Source organism: Zea mays, chromosome 8 (assembly GCF_902167145.1).
Source record: "Zea mays cultivar B73 chromosome 8, Zm-B73-REFERENCE-NAM-5.0, whole genome shotgun sequence".
NCBI classification, from domain to species: Eukaryota; Viridiplantae; Streptophyta; class Magnoliopsida; order Poales; family Poaceae; genus Zea; species Zea mays.
The window spans coordinates 107,565,413-107,582,743 of NC_050103.1; the positions used below are offsets into that span (position 1 = coordinate 107,565,413).

At 42.3% G+C, this 17,331-nt stretch overlaps 1 long non-coding RNA gene across 1 annotated transcript; it reads left to right on the forward strand.

Annotated features, from left to right (window-relative positions):
• The first annotated feature begins 7,796 nt into the window (after nucleotides 1–7,796).
• On the forward strand, nucleotides 7,797–8,406 carry LOC103635666 (uncharacterized). Its single transcript, XR_557544.2, has 2 exons — nucleotides 7,797–7,891; nucleotides 8,348–8,406. It is a non-coding gene; the product is annotated as an uncharacterized lncRNA (long non-coding RNA).
• Nucleotides 8,407–17,331: the final 8,925 nt, after the last annotated feature.

Genomic DNA, 17,331 nt, shown 5'->3' on the forward strand with positions numbered 1-17,331 from the left:
TCTATCGTTGAGCATGTTTCCATTTGTACTAGATGTAGAGATATTAATGTTGATGCTATTCATGATCACCTAGCTTTAATTAAGAAACAAAATGATCATATAGCTCAACTTAATGCTAAAATTAATGAGCATGACTTAGAAAATGAAAAATTTAAATTTGCTAGAAGCATGCTCTATAGTGGGAGACGCCCTGGCATCAAGGATGGCATTGGCTTCCAAAAGGAAGACAATGTCAAACTTAATGCCTCTCCTAAGAGATTGTCTAACTTTGTAAAGGGCAAGGCTCCCATGCCTCAGGATAACGAGGGTTACATTTTGTACCCTGCCGGTTATCCCGAGAGCAAAATTAGGAGAATTCATTCTAGGAATTCTCACTCTAGCCCTAATCATGCTTTTATGTATAAGGGTGAGACATCTAGCTCTAGGCAATCAACCCGTGCTAAATTGCCTAAGAAGAAAACTCCAATTGCATCAAATGACTCTAAAATTTCATTTAAAACTTTTGATGCATCTTATGTTTTAACTAACAAATCCGGCAAGGTAGTTGCCAAGTATGTTGGGGGCAAGCACAAGGGGTCAAAGACTTGTGTTTGGGTACCCAAAGTTCTTGTATCTAATGTCAAAGGACCCAAAACCATTTGGGTACCTAAAATCAAGAACTAAACTTGTTTTGTAGGTTTATGCATCCGGGGGCTCAAGTTGGATCATCGATAGCGGGTGCACAAACCATATGACAGGGGAGAAGAATATGTTCTCCTATGAGAAAAACAGGATCCCCAAAGAGCGATCACATTCGGGGATGGAAATCAAGGTTTGGTCAAAGGATTGGGTAAAATTGCTATATCACCTGACCATTCCATTTCCGATGTCTTTCTTGTAGATTCTTTAGATTACAACTTGCTTTCAGTTTCGCAATTATGTAAAATGGGTTACAACTGTCTTTTTACGGATACAAGTGTTACTGTCTTTAAAAGAAGTGATGATTCAATAGCATTTAAGGGAGTGTTAGAGGGTCATCTATACTTAGTAGATTTTGATAGAGCTGAACTCGACACTTGCTTAATTGCTACGACTAACATGGGTTGGCTCTGGCATCGCCGACTAGCACATGTTGGAATGAAGAATCTTCACAAGCTTCTAAAGGGAGAACACATTTTGGGACTAACAAATGTTCATTTTGAGAAAGACAGGATTTGTAGCGCATGTCAGGCAGGGAAGCAAGTTGGTGTTCATCATCCACATAAGAACATCATGACGACTGACAGGCCACTCGAGCTCCTACACATGGACCTATTCGGCCCGATAGCTTACATAAGCATCGGCGGGAGTAAGTACTGTCTAGTTATTATGGATGACTATTCTCGCTTCACTTGGGTGTTCTTTTTGCAGGAAAAATCTCATACCCAAGAGACCTTAAAGGGATTCTTGAGACGGGCTCAAAATGAGTTCGGCTTAAGGATCAAAAAGATTAGAAGCGACAACGGGACGAAGTTCAAGAACTCTCAAATTGAAGGCTTCCTTGAGGAGGAGGGCATCAAGCATGAGTTCTATTCTCCCTACACGCCACAACAAAATGGTGTAGTGGAGAGGAAGAATCAAACTCTATTGGACATGGCAAGAACCATGCTTGATGAGTACAAGACTTCGGATCGGTTTTGGGCCGAGGCGGTCAACACCGCTTGCTACGCCATCAACCGGTTGTATCTACACCGAATCCTCAAGAAGACATCATATGAACTCCTTACTGGTAAAAAGCCCAACGTTTCATACTTTAGAGTCTTTGGTAGCAAATGCTTTATTCTTGTTAAAAGAGGTAGAAAATCTAAATTTGCTCCTAAGGCTGTAAAAGGCTTTTTACTAGGTTATGATTCAAACACAAGGACATATAGAGTCTTTAACACGTCCTCTGGATTAGTTGAAGTTTCTTGTGACATTGTGTTTGATGAGACTAACGGCTCTCAAGTAGAGCAAGTTGATCTTGATGAGATAGGTGATGAAGAGGCTCCATGCGTCGCACTAAGGAACATGTCCATTGGGTATGTGTGTCCTAAAGAATCCGAAGAGCCACCACATGCACAAGATCAACCATCTTCCTCCACACAAGCATCTCCACCAACTCAAGATGAGGATAAGGCTCAAAATGATGAAGGAGAAGATCAAGAAGTTGAGCCACCTCAAGAGGAGATCAATGATCAAGGGGGAGATGCCCATAATCAAGATGAGGAAGAAGAACAAGCTACAAGACCGCCACACCCAAGAGTCCACCAAGCAATTCAACGAGATCACCCCGTGAACACCATCCTCGGCGATATTCAAAAGGGGGTAACTACTCGATCTCGTGTTGCTCATTTTTGTGAACATTACTCTTTTGTTTCCTCTATTGAGCCACATAGGGTAGAGGAAACACTTCAAGATTCGGATTGGGTAGTGGCGATGCAAGAAGAGCTCAACAATTTCACTAGGAATGAGGTATGACATTTAGTTCCACGTCCTAATCAAAATGTTGTAGGAACCAAGTGGGTCTTCCGCAACAAGCAAGATGAGCATGGTGTGGTGACAAGGAACAAAGCCCGACTTGTGGCCAAGGGGTATTCACAAGTCAAAGGTTTGGATTTCGGTGAAACCTATGCACCCGTAGCTAGGCTTGAATCAATTCGAATTTTACTTGCCTATGCTACTTACCATGGCTTTAAGCTTTATCAAATGGACGTGAAAAGTGCCTTCCTCAATGGACCAATCAAAGAGGAGGTCTATGTTGAGAAACCTCCCGGCTTTGAAGAAAGTGAGTATCCTAATCACGTATATAAACTCTCTAAGGCGCTTTATGGGCTCAAGCAAGCCCCAAGAGCATGGTATGAATGCCTAAGAGATTTTCTTATCACTAATGGCTTCAAAGTCGGAAAGGCCGATCCTACTTTATTTACTAAAACTCTTGACAATGATTTGTTTGTATGCCAAATTTATGTTGATGATATTATATTTGGGTCTACTAACGAATCTACATGTGAGGAATTTAGTAGGATCATGACACAGAAATTCGAGATGTCGATGATGGGGGAGTTGAAGTACTTCTTAGGATTTCAAGTGAAGCAACTCCAAGAGGGCACCTTCATTAGCCAAACGAAGTATATTCAAGACATTCTAAACAAGTTTGGGATGAAGGATGCCAAACCCATCAAGACACCCATGGGAACCAATGGGCATCTCGACCTCGACACGGGAGGTAAATCCGTAGATCAAAAGGTATACCGGTCGATGATAGGTTCTTTACTCTATTTATGTGCATCTCGACCGGATATTATGCTTTCCGTATGCATGTGTGCAAGATTCTAAGCCGACCCTAAAGAAGCTCACCTTACGGCCGTAAAACGAATCTTGAGATATTTAGTTTATACTCCTAGGGGATCCACATTTGATTTGATTGGTTATTCGGATGCCGATTGGGCGGGGTGTAAAATTAATAGAAAGAGTACATCGGGGACTTGCCAGTTCTTGGGAAGGTCTCTGGTGTCTTGGGCTTCAAAGAAGCAAAATTCCGTAGCTCTTTCTACCGCCGAAGCCGAGTATATTGTCGCAGGCCATTGTTGCGCACAATTACTTTGGATGAGGCAAACCCTTAGGGACTATGGTTACAAATTAACCAAAGTTCCTCTTCTATGTGATAATGAGAGTGCAATCCGCATGGCGGATAATCCCGTTGAGCATAGCCGCACTAAACACATAGCCATTCGGTATCATTTTCTAAGGGATCACCAACAAAAGGGGGATATCAAGATTGCATATATTAACACCAAGGAACAATTAGCCGATATCTTTACCAAGCCACTAGATGAACAACTTTTAACAAACTTAGGCATGAGCTCAATATTCTTGATTCTCGGAATTTCTTTTGATGTTTTGCACACATAGCTCATTAATATGCCTTTGATCATGTCTCTTTTATATGCTATGACTAATGTGTTTTCAAGTATATTTCAAACCAAGTCATAGATTGAAAGGAAATTGGAGTCTTCGGCGAAGAGAAAGGCTTCCACTCCACTCCATCGAAATTACTCATCCTTCGTCGTCGCTCCGAGCAACTCTTTGTCTTTGGTATAATCTTCACTCATATTTTGTTTGCCAAAGGGGGAGAAAGTAGTTAAAAAGGGCTTATATTTCATTCAAGTATCCGTTTTTGGCGATTCATGTCAAAGGGGGAGAAAGTATTAGCCCAAAGCAAAAGGACCGCACCACCACCAATTTTCAAAATTCGAGTTAAGAAAAGGTTTTGAAATGATGAATTTTTCAATTGGTATCCTATTTTTGATAGAATTTCAAATTGGAACACCCTCTTCAAAAACTAACATCTAAAACCCTCTTGAACACTAAGAGGAGGATTTAATTGAGGGGGAGTTTTGTTTAGTCAAAGGAAAAGCATTTGAAACAGAGGGAGAAAATTTCAAATCTTGAAAATGCTTCTCAAAATCTTATTCATTTACCTTTGACTATTTGCAAAAGAACTTTGGAAAGAATTTAAAAAAGAATTTGCAAAAACAAAACATGTGGTGCAAGCGTGGTCCAAAATGCTAAAAATATAAAGAAAGAATCCATGCATATCTTATGAGAATATATTGGTTCAAATCTAAGTAACCTTTGCACTTACATTTTGCAAACTAGTTCAATTATGCACTTCTATATTTGCTTTGGTTTGTGTTGGCATCAATCACCAAAAAGGGGGAGATTGAAAGGGAATTAGGCTTACACCTTTTTCCTAATTGATTTTGGTGGTTGAATTGCCCAACACAAATAATTGGACTAACTAGTTTGCTCTAGTCTATAAGTTTTACAGGTACCAAAGGTTCACAATAAGCCAATAAAAAGACTAAGAAAGGGTTCAAATAAAGAAAGCAAAAGATAACCCAAAGGCACCCTGGTCTGGCGTACCGGACTGTCTGGTGTGCCACCGGACAGTGTCCGATGCACCAGGGAACTCGAAGCTGAACTTGCCACCTTCGGGAAAATGGGAGGCCGCTCCGCTATAATTCACCGGACTGTCCGGTGAAGCACCGGACAGTGTCTGGTGTCACACCGGACTGTCCGGTGTGCCAGCGGAGCAACGGCTACTTCGCGCCAACGGTCGACTGCAACCGCATTAAATGCGCTACAGTGCGTGCCAGAGTCAGAGCACGCGCAGTTGGCGCACCGGACAGTCTACAGGACCTGTCCGGTGCACCACCGGACAGCCCAGAGGCCCCACAAGTCAGAGCTCCAACGGTCGAACCCTAATGGCCGGATGACGTGGCTGGCGCACCAGACAGTGTCCGGTGGCGCACCGGACTGTCCGGTGCGCCATGCGACAGCAGCCTTCCAACGGCCACATTTTGGTGGTTGGGGCTATAAATACCCCAACCACCCCACATTCAATTGCATCCAAGTTTTCCACCTTCAACACATTACAAGAGCTATAGCATTCAATTCTAGACACAACCAAAGAGATCAAATCCTCTCCCAAGTCCGGAATCACTCCAAATCAAATAGTGACTAGAGAGAGCGACATTTGTTCATTTGAGCTCTTGCGCTTGGATTGCTTATTTTCTTTCTCATTCTTCTTGTGATCATACTCAATTGTAACCAAGGCAAGAGACACCAATTGTGTGGTGGTCCTTGCGGGAACTTTGTGTTTCGTTTGATTGAGAAGAGAAGCTCACTCGGTCTAAGTGACCGTTTGAGAGAGGGAAAGGGTTGAAAGAGACCCGGTCTTTGTGACCACCTCAACGGGGAGTAGGTTTGCGAGAACCGAATCTCGGTAAAACAAATCCTTGTGTCTCACTCTTTATTTGCTTGCGATTTGTTTTTTCACCCTCTCTCTCGGACTCGTTTATATTTCTAACGCTAACCCCAGCTTGTAGTTGTGCTTAAGTTTATAAATTTCAGATTCGCCCTATTCACCCCCCCTCTAGGCGACTTTCAAACCCCCAATTTTGCACATGGTGAAATATATAAATGTGTGGGTGGTCTTTATGATCGAGCGCATACAAAAGATCCTACTTGGCAATTGGGTGGCTTCATTATTGATGGTCCCTTGACTGACGTTCGCACAATAAGGTAGTGAATAGCTTTTTTAAACTTCATTTTACATTTTCCCTGTGCTGCATTGCCTGACCATATAACATGTTTAACAGAGAAGTATTCCATTGCCCTGTGCTGATCAGTTTATGGCGTATCCGGCATGCTTGGCATAAAAAATTGGTTAACAAATGTTCAGACATTGAGAAGCGATCGGTAATAGCCAAATGTCTTGGAGATGCAATTTCTATTATATGCAGAGGAACTGGTGATGTTGAATTATTTGAAGCCTTTCTGCAAGATTTTGTTGAGTGTGCTGGGTTTCTTGACTACTTCAAAGTTGTATGGCTTCCAAGACTTGGTCAGTTCATGTGCCTTTCATGTATCATATTTTGCTTCTCTATCTCTGGTTTTTTTACTGTAGTTGCCAAAGGGTTTTAGTTATACCTTTTCTTAAGAAGTAATGTGTTAAGTTATTTGGTGAGGTTTCATGATTGCTGTCAGATACTCTACTACTGAGTGCTGATTGTTAAATATCTTTCAGGGGCATGGATAACTGTCTTAAAGGCCACAACATTTTTGCGTGACCTCATGTGCAACCTGCTGGATGCGTGAATAATGTGTTTTTGTTACCCATTTTGCGCACCCACAACCGAATGCAGGAGCTGCTAGAGGCAGCCTTGTGGAAGCTCTGTTATTGGGTGGGTGGGGGTGTTTTCTGGCTGCACCTTGTTTTCAAGCATGTTGCAATCCCTGTAGTAATTCTGACTGGGATACGACATTCCATTCCTGGCTTGTACTTGTTAACTAATAAGCTAATAAAAATTTGAACGAAAATAATGTCATGTTCTAAACTGTCACAAAGAGTGCATACATCATAACTATTTTTCAACTGTGATTTTCTGTCCTATAATATTGAGTGTTTGTTGTTGGTTTCAATGGAGTACTATATCAATCTGCGGGCATTATGGCAACTTCTGTGGGTTATTCCATCCTCTTCTACTCAGAAAGTGTCACCCAACCCTTCAGGCCTTAAAAAGTTGTCAGTGGAGAATGTCAAGACTAGAGCTAGGGTTGGGTTATCTGAACTTCTCACACAGGTTGATAATCTTGTCTTGATATCATGTTATTATTTCTTTGTTTTCTTTGAATTCTGATTTTGGGCAGGTTGTGTTTCTTTTTTGTTGTAAGGACTTCATATCATACTTATTTGTTGATTATTGAGAAAATGCCAATGATACTGTATGCATACTGGACTACTGGTGTTTCTTTGGGTAGTGCACACATGGTCGGCTGTCGCTTTACCGGAAAAACATCATGAACCTGATGTTGTGCCCTGAATTTGTATAGCTTTATCCAGGGTCCAATGATGGTTCAGTTACCAGACTAATATTTGAGCATTAGTCTTATTTGTTTCAGTCATTTCTTGTTTATTCATATGAATGCTATCTTTCTGCGAGTGGTTTCTGACTTTCTGTTGACTATTGTTGTTTTATGTCTGTTCTGAGTACAACATGCAACTACTCGATATATTACTATGTATATTATTTAATTATCAGATATAGTTCATTAGGTTAATTTAAGTGCAACCACATTGCAGTTGCAAGACTGGAACAGCCGACTACCATTCACTGTTGCAAGTGATTTCTATTCTCAAGAAGCTACGAGCGAAAATTCTGTTTCTCAAGTATGGATGTCTATGCTTTTTTGGATTAATTGAAATGTCTTTTATCATCTATGACTATGCATATGTTTTTCAGGCAATACTTGGTAATACTCGAGCATCAGAGATCATAAAGCTTGCTCCTTTTTGGCTCCATTTACCAGTCGAGTCAAAATATTCACTGTAAGCTATTGCTAATCTATTGTGTAATTAGTGCTGAATAAGACAAATGCGTACTGGTTCAAATAGTACAAATTGCTTGAAAACCACAGCTGGCAGCTTAAATAAAGTGGCGAAAAGAATGCACTGATAGTAAAATTCAAGAGTAAACTCCGTACCATTTGTGAGGATTGAGGAAAAAACATCTGGGATAGCACAAAATAAAAAACACCTTACACATGTTGCTGTTGAATATTTTCTTTTGGTTCAATGATGTAGGATTTTTTTGCTCCACGAATGTGTGGCATAAATTCACTTATAGCCTAAAGCTCTGCAGTGTTCTTCTATTTTTTTGAGAAGCATGTATGAATGTTGACCAATTTGCAATCATTAAACTTTTGTGAGCTGAGATATTCCCAAATAAGATTGATACATCTTCTAAAACAATGTCTTGAACTTTTTTTCACTTTCTGCGAGCAGTCCCAATTAACGTGTTCTAGACAATCAACATCACATTCTGCATTGACAAGACAGCGGTTCAAAATAAGAAGTCGACTTTTGGAAGATGCTTTTGATCAGCTAAGTTTGCTTTCTGAAGAAGATCTCAAAGGACCGGTATGATGACATTCTCTTATCTTTCATCATGGGTTTAACACGTGAGAGCAAGACCTTGCTCTCTCCTAGGATATTCATTTGGTTACCTCCTTTTGGAATGAGAGTCATTCTGCAGAGAGAGTTAATGTATCTGTAGAACTTATGCAGTTTGGTTGACTCCCAATATTTATCAGTCTCAGAGATATGAAGATCACTGGCTTCATCCTTGGTGAGAGGACGTAAGTCATGAATCTTAATCTTGTCCCCAGAAATATCGCCATCAGAAAATCCAAGGATGTGAGCAAACCTCTGGTAGCTCACCTTATACCAGGTGCCTTTGATATAGAAATTGAGATAAGGAAAGTTATAAGGACTTTCCTCATCAGCCAGCTTGATCCAAAGGGTAGAATAGAACTGAGCAATAACTTCATCATTCCAATCGTATTGGAATGTCATAATGTTCTTCATCCTCTTCCTCTCACAGGCCCTAAAAGCCTGTGTCATCTCTGGATCACCAATTGCTTCACATCCTTCCTAGTTAATATATCTCTGATGCAGGATAGGCTGATGCTTCTTGGGAAGAATCACAGAATTGTAAAAATCGACATGTTGGAGGGTCCAGAACCGATTACCATCGATCCTAGCATCACGAATGCGTAATGTAGGATTTTGGAAGCGGATGTCCTGGAGAAGGGCAGACCCTCCGCTGGCAGTGAAATCCGTGACTGGCTCATTGGCAGATCGACGGGCCTCCGCCCTGTGAAGAACCAACCCCTGGATAATGGGTGCGTTGGCAGAAGGGAGATCAACTTCATCATCCTTGCCTCCATCATCATCGCTAGTTGGCTCCCAGGCCTGTGGATTTGCCGTGGGTCGAGACCGACCGGAGGGATTCCGGGCCGTTCGACCGCGACCACCATGAGACCCTGAGGCCTCAGCACCTTGCATCACATTTCCGGATCCTCGCCCGCGTTTGGATCTAGAACGCGGAGGAGTTTCTTCACGAATTTCTTGATCATCATCAGAGTCAGATTCAACTACTGAAGGATTCCTACGACGCACCATCCTTAAGATAAAAAAGGAGAACATATGGTGAGCGAGGAAATCGATGTTCAAGGATTTTAACAAACACGTTTGAGTAAAGACACGTATGATATTGAGCATGCACTTCAACCGTTCATGTGAGCAGTTCAACTACAACAAACAATACCAAACTACTAAACTCAAACAATGTTCAAGACAAAAGAAAACAGTTTAAGTGTGGCAAGCACCTAAACTACATAGTATCCTTGAAAATATACACAAGATGATCAAGAACAGTGTTAGATTGAGTAAAAACATGAGGAAATAAGGCAATACCTCGATCTGACGATTCAACCACAGAAATCCCAATGAAGAGGAAGGAGTTGATGGAGGAGGCCGAGAGGAACAAGTCTCCAACAAACTCCCCAAGGATTTGATGGCTCGAAAGGGATTTGGAGTGTGGTGTGAGTGAGAGAAAGAGAGAGGAAAAGTGAAGGCGACGGCGGCAGTAACCAATGAAAGGGTAAAGAGTGAAAGAAGGAAGGGGAGGAGAAAAAGGAGGAGGCGGCGACTGGTCAGCCGGACCAAAACCGGTTCAACCGGTTCTGAAACCGGTTCAACCGGTTTTGCTGCAGCGTGAACAGTAAAACACGCAGAAAACGACGTTGATTGCGTGGAAAACCTGCCACACTGATAGCACAGTCTGTGAAACTGACGACGCAGACTGTGGGGCTGACAGACAGCGCGGACGCAGAGGTGACAAAAACCGGTTCTCACTAGAGGAAAACCGGTTGAGTGGCCTACTCAGCCGGTTTGCTCAACCAGATTTTAGATATAGCCCGGTAAGGCCTAAAATACAATCAATATTTATGACATGAGTAACTTTGGCAATAAAAATAAGATTTCACATGTCATTTTGTGCATAAAGCAATTTTATATCAAACAATCATGATTCAAATTTTAGTTTTAAGACACGTTTCGAGAATCCAAGATGTTTAGTTCACTTCTTAGAAAACAAAACCTAGTCTCATCAAGGGGTTTTGTGAAGATATCGGCTAGTTGATTTTCAGTGCTCATATGAAATAATTCGATATCTCCTTTGGCTTCATGGTCTCTCAAGAAATGATGTCTAATATCAATGTGTTTGGTTCTAGAGTGTTGCATAGGATTGTTTGCAAGTTTTATGGCACTCTCATTGTCACACAGTAGTGGAATCTTATTAAACTCACAACCAAAGTCTCTAAGGGTTTGCTTCATCCATAACAACTGTGCACAACATGCACCAGCTACTATGTACTCAGCTTCTGCAGTGGAAAGTGCAACACAATTTTGTTTCTTGGAACTCCATGACACTAAGGACCGCCCAAGGAATTGGCAAGTCCCAGTAGTGCTTTTTCGATCTACTTTGCAACTGACATAGTCTGAGTCAGAGTAGCCAAGTAAATCGAAAAGGGAGCCTTTAGGATACCATAATCCTAGGTTTTGGGTGTGGACTAAGTATCTTAGGATTCTCTTAACGGCAACAAGATGGCAATCTTTAGGATTAGCTTGAAAATAAGCACACATGCAAACACTTAACATGATATCAGGTCTAGATGCACATAAGTAAAGCAGTGACCCTATCATTGATCTATATAATTTTTGGTCTACCGGTTTACCTTCTTCATTTAGGTCAAGATGTCCATTTGATGACATTGGAGTCTTCGCGTGCTTTGCCTTTTACATGCCAAACTTCTTGAGCATGTCTTGTGTATATTTGGTTTGGCATAGAAAGGTACCTTTCTTGAGTTGTTTGACTTGAAATCCCAGGAAGTATTTGAGCTCGCCCATCATAGACATCTCAAACCTGTTCGTCATTACCTTGCTAAATTCTTCACAAAATTTTTCATTAGTACTACCAAATATAATGTCATCGACATATATTTGGCACACAAATAACTCATTATCAACTTTGCGAGTGAATAATGTAGAGTCGGCTTTTCCTATTGTAAATCCATTCTTAATTAAAAAATCTTTAAGACAATCATACCAAGCTCTAGGGGTTTGTTTAAGCCTGTAGAGCGCTTCGTGAAGTAGATAGACGTGGTTTGGCTTCCTTGGATCTTCAAAGCCCGGTGGTTGCTCTGAAAGGGAAATGTACCCTTGGGGCATTTCTATAAGATTTTGGTGATTAAGTACCCAACACACATTAAGGGAATGTGTATATGCCAAAGGGTGGACAAAGTGCAAATCAATACAAAGGTATGATTCTAGACTTAGTACATTGGTTTTTGTGTACTAACATATTTGTCTAAGTGCTAGAATCAGAGAAAAGACATTTGGAAAAGACTTGGCTCGAGCAGCCAAGACTCTGCTCAGTCTGGTTGCATCAGACTGTCCGGTGATGCACCGGACAGTGTCCAGTGCGCCAGGCTGGCTCTGGTGAAAAGGCCGCTCTCGGGAATTCGTCGGCGGCGTACGACTAAAATTCACCGGACTGTCCGGTGTGCACCGGACTGTCCGGTGAGCCAACGGTCGGCCAAGCCAACAGTCGGCCGCGCAATCCGCGCGTGACGCGTGGCCGGGCCAACGGTCTGAAGGGGGCACCGGACTGTCCGGTGTGCACCGGACAGTGTCCGGTGCGCCAACGGCTCCAAACCGCCAACGGTCGGCTGCGCCAGAATAGGAAAGAAATCCGCACCGGACAGTGTCCGGTGGTGCACCGGACTGTCCGGTGCGCCAGTCGACAGAAGGCAAGAATTGCCTTCTTGGAATGCTCTCAACGGCTCGTAGCTGCCTTGGGGCTATAAAAGGGACCCCTAGGCGCATGGAGGAAGACACCAAGCACACTTTGAGCATTCTTGATCATTCACACTTCGTTCTTGCGCACTCGTTTGACATTCTTAGTGATTTGAGCTCCGTTCTAGTGAGAACTTGAGATATTCATTTGAGCTCAAGTATTGGCCGTGTGTGCGTATTGTTATGTACGTGTGTGTGTTGCTCATCCCATCCTTACTTCCGTGTTCATTTGTGATCATTTTGTGTAAGGGCGAGAGACTCCAAGTTGTGGAAATTCCTCGCAAACGGGATATAGTGAAAGGAAGAGAAATATCGTGGTATTCAAGTTGGTTTTTGGACCACTTGAAAGGGGTTGAGTGCAACCCTCGTCCGTTGGGACGCCACAACGTGGAGTAGGCAAGTGTTGGACTTGGCCGAACCACGGGATAAACCATTGTGCCTCTCTGTGTTGATCTTTTGTGATTGTTGTGTTTCGCAAGGACTCCTCTCTAGCCACTTGGCTTTATTGCTCTAACACTTAATCAAGTTTGTGGCATTAAGTTTTTACAGGATCACCTATTCTCCCCCCCTCTAGGTGCTCTCAATTGGTATCAAAGTCGTTCTCTTCAAGAAAGGGACTAATCGCCCGAAGAGATGGATCCTAAGGGAAAGGGGATGGTGGTCAACGACAATGACAAGGAGTCCATCTTCAACGAGCCAAGGGACGACAAAGTCAATGACTCCGGCTCGAGTCAAAAGAAGAAAGATGGAAAGAAGAAGAGGCGCATCAGGAAGGTTGTCTACTACGACAGTGACGAATCTTCCTCTTCTCAAAAGGACGATGAATACGAGGAGAAAAAGAAAACGGTTAACTCGAACTTTTCTTTTGACTACTCTCGTATTCCGCATAATTCATATGCTCATTTGCTTTCCATTCCACTTGGTAAACCCCCACACTTTGATGGAGAGGACTACGGATTTTGGAGTCACAAAATGCGTAGCCACTTGTTTTCTCTTCATCCAAGTATATGGGAGATAGTAGAAAATGGGATGCAATTTGATAGTTCCGATAACTCCATGTTTATCAATGAACAAATCCATAAAAATGCACAAGTTACTATTGTTCTTTTAGCATCCTTGTGCAGGGAAGAATACAATAAGGTGAGCGGCTTGGACAACGCCAAACAGATCTAGGACACCCTCAAGATCTCGCATGAGGGAAATGACGTCACCATGCTCACCAAGATGGAGTTGGTGGAAGGCGAACTCGGAAGGTTCGCAATGATCAGGGGGGAGGAGCCAACCCAAACGTACAATAGGCTCAAGACCCTCGTCAACAAAATAAGGAGCTATGGAAGCACGCGATGGACGGACCACGACGTCGTCCGACTTATGCTAAGGTCCTTCACCGTCCTTGATCCTCATCTTGTTAACTCTATTCGTGAGAATCCTAGGTACATCAAGATGACGCCCGAAGAAATACTTGGGAAGTTTGTGAGCGGGCGGATGATGATCAAGGAGGCAAGATACATTGATGATGTGTTGAATGACCCAATCCACGAGCCTCAAACCGTTGCTCTCAAAGAAACAAGGAGCAGGGAGGCGCTACCTAGCAAGGTGGCGCAAGTTGAGGCGGCTGGGCTTAACGAGGAAGAAATAGCCCTCATCATCAAGCGTTTCAAGACGACGCTTAAAGGTCGCAAGGAGCATCCCAACAAGAACAAGACGAAGGGAAAGCGCTCCTGCTTCAAGTGTGGTAAGATTGGTCACTTTATTTCTAACTGTCCCGATAATGATAGTGACCAGGAACAAGGGAAGAGCGAAAAGTGGGAAAAGAAAAAGACCTACAAGAAGGCTAAGGGCGAGGCACACCTTGGCAAGGAGTGGGACACGAATTGTTCATCATCCGACTCTGACAACGAAGGACTCGCCGCCTCGGCCTTCAACAAGTCGTCCATCTTCCCCAACGAGCATCACACATGCCTAATGGCAAAGGAGAAGAAGGTAAGTACTCGAAATAATACTATGTATGCTTCTTCAAGTGATGATGAATCGAGTGATGATGAAATAGACTATGCATGTTTATTCAAAGGATTAGATAGAACTAAAATTGATAAGATAAATGAGTTGATTGATGCTTTGAATAAGAAAAATAGACTTTTAGAAAAGCAAGAAGATCTTTTATATGAAGAGCATGATAAATTTGTAAATGCACAAAATTCTCTTGCTTTAGAAGTTAAATGAAATGAAATGCTTTCACATGAATTGTCTACATGCCATGAATCCATTTCTAGCTTAAAGAGTATCAATAATGACTTGAATGCTAAGTTAGAAATAGCTAATAAATCAACCTCTTGTTAAGAACATGTTGTGATTTGCAATAGGTGTAAGGATTTTAATGTTGATGCTTGTAGTGAACACCTAGTGGCCATTTCTAAATTAAATGATGAAGTGAATAGTCTTAATGCTCAACTTAAGACTAGCAAAAGTGAATTTGATAAATTAAAATTTGCAAGGAATGCCTACACGATTGGTAGACACCCCTCAATTAAGGATGGGCTTGGCTTTAAGAGAGAAGCCAAGAACTTAACAAGTCATAAGGCTCCCATTCCCGCCAAGGAGAAAGGGAAGGCCCCTATGGCTAATAGTGCTCAAAAGAATCATGCATTTATTTATGATAGGAAATTTTCTAGAAATGTTCATCATGATAGGAGTTGTAATGCTTATGATTCAAATGCAATGTTTGGGTCAAGTTCTTCCTATGTGCATGGTAGAGATATGCTTAGGAAAAATGTCATCCATCATATGCCTAGGAGAAATGTTGCTCATGTTCCTAGGAAAATAGTTAATGAACCTTCTACATTTTATCATGCTTGCAATGCTTCCTTTGCAATTTGTAGAAAGGATAAGAAGGTGATTGCTAGGAAATTAGGGGCAAAATGCAAGTGAGATAAAACTTGCATTTGGGTCCCTAAGACCATTGTTACTAACCTTGTAGGACCCAACAAGAGTTGGGTACCTAAGACCCAAGCCTAAATTGCCTTGCAGGTTTATGCATCCGGGGGCTCAAGCTGGATTATCGACAGCGGGTGCACAAACCACATGACGGGGGAGAAGAAGATGTTCACCTCCTACGTCAAGAACAAAGATTCCCAAGATTCAATCATATTCGGTGATGGGAACCAAGGCAAGGTTAAAGGTCTAGGAAAAATAGCAATTTCATCCGAGCATTCCATTTCTAATGTGTTTTTAGTAGAATCGCTCGGATATAATCTGTTGTCTGTTAGTCAACTTTGTAATATGGGTTATAATTGCTTATTCACAAATGTAGATGTGTCTGTCTTTAGAAGAAGTGATGGTTCATTAGCTTTTAAGGGTGTACTAGATGACAAACTTTATTTAGTTGATTTTGCAAAAGAGGAGGTCAGTCTAGATGCATGCTTAATTGCTAAGACTAGAATGGGCTGGCTGTGGCATCGCCGTTTAGCACATGTGGGGATGAAGAACCTTCACAAGCTTCTAAAGGGAGAACATGTGTTAGGTCTAATAAATGTAACCTTCGAAAAAGATAGACCTTGTGCAGCTTGTCAAGCAGGTAAACAGGTGGAAAGCTCTCATCATATCAAAAATGTGATGACCACGTCAAGACCTTTGGAGTTACTTCATATGGACCTCTTCGGACCCGTCGCCTACCTAAGCTTAGGAGGAAGTAAGTATGGTCTTGTTATTGTTGATGATTTTTCCCGCTTCACTTGGGTATTCTTTTTGCAGGATAAAACAGAAACCCAAGGGTCCCTCAAGCGCTTCCTAAGAAGAGCTCAAAATGAGTTTGAGCTCAAGGTGAAAAAGATAAGGAGCGACAACGGGTCCGAGTTCAAGAATCTTCAAGTGGAGGAGTTCCTTGAGGAGGAAGGAATCAAGCACGAGTTCTCCGCTCCCTACACACCACAGCAAAACGGTGTGGTTAGGGGTGGTAATGGATCATGATCCAAATAGTTCTTCACAAAATGTCAAGGCCCTAAATAAATTATAGTTCAAAAATGACTAGAAATAAAGCCCGATCCTAACCCGCTTCGATCCTTAAATCTTATAGTGCAAAAGTTATAGCCCATTGTCAGCCCTAGGTGTGGTAGAGAGGAAGAACAGGACGCTCATAGACATGGCGAGGACAATACTTGGAGAATTCAAGACGCCCGAGCGGTTTTGGTCGGAAGCCGTGAACACGGCTTGCCACGCCATAAACCGGGTCTACCTTCATCGCCTCCTCAAGAAGACTTCATATGAGCTTCTAACCGGTAACAAACCCAATGTTTCATACTTTCGTGTATTTGGGAGTAAATGCTACATTCTAGTAAAGAAAGGTAGGAATTCTAAATTTGCTCCCAAAGCTGTAGGAATTCTAGTAAAGAAGGCGTATAGGGTCTTCAACAAATCATCGGGTTTGGTTGAAGTCTCTAGCGACGTTGTATTTGATGAGACTAATAGCTCTCCATGAGAGCAAGTTGTTGATCTTGATGATGTAGATGAAGAAGACGTTCCAACGGTCGCAATTCGCACCATGGCGATTGGAGATGTGCGACCACAGGAACACCAAGAGCAAGATCAACCTTCTTCCTCAACAATGGTGCAACCCCCGACTTAAGACGATGAACAGGTTCATCAAGAAGAGGCATGTGATCAAGGAGGAGCACAAGATGATCATGCTATGGAGGAAGAAGCACCTCAAGCCCCTCCAACTCAAGTTCGAGCGACGATTCAAAGGAATCATCCCGTCGACCAGATATTGGGTGATATTAGCAAGGGAGTAACTACTCGCTCTAGATTAGTTAATTTTTATGAGCATTACTCTTTTGTCTCTTCTATTGAGCCTTTTAGGGTAGAAGAGGCCTTGCTAGATCCGGACTGGGTGTTGGCCATGCAGGAGGAGCTCAACAATTTCAAGAGAAATGAAGTTTGGACACTGGTGCCACGTCCCAAGCAAAACGTTGTGGGAACCAAGTGGGTGTTTCGCAACAAACAGGACGAGCACAGAGTGGTGACAAGGAACAAGGCTAGACTTGTGGCAGAAGGTTATGCCCAAGTCGTAGATT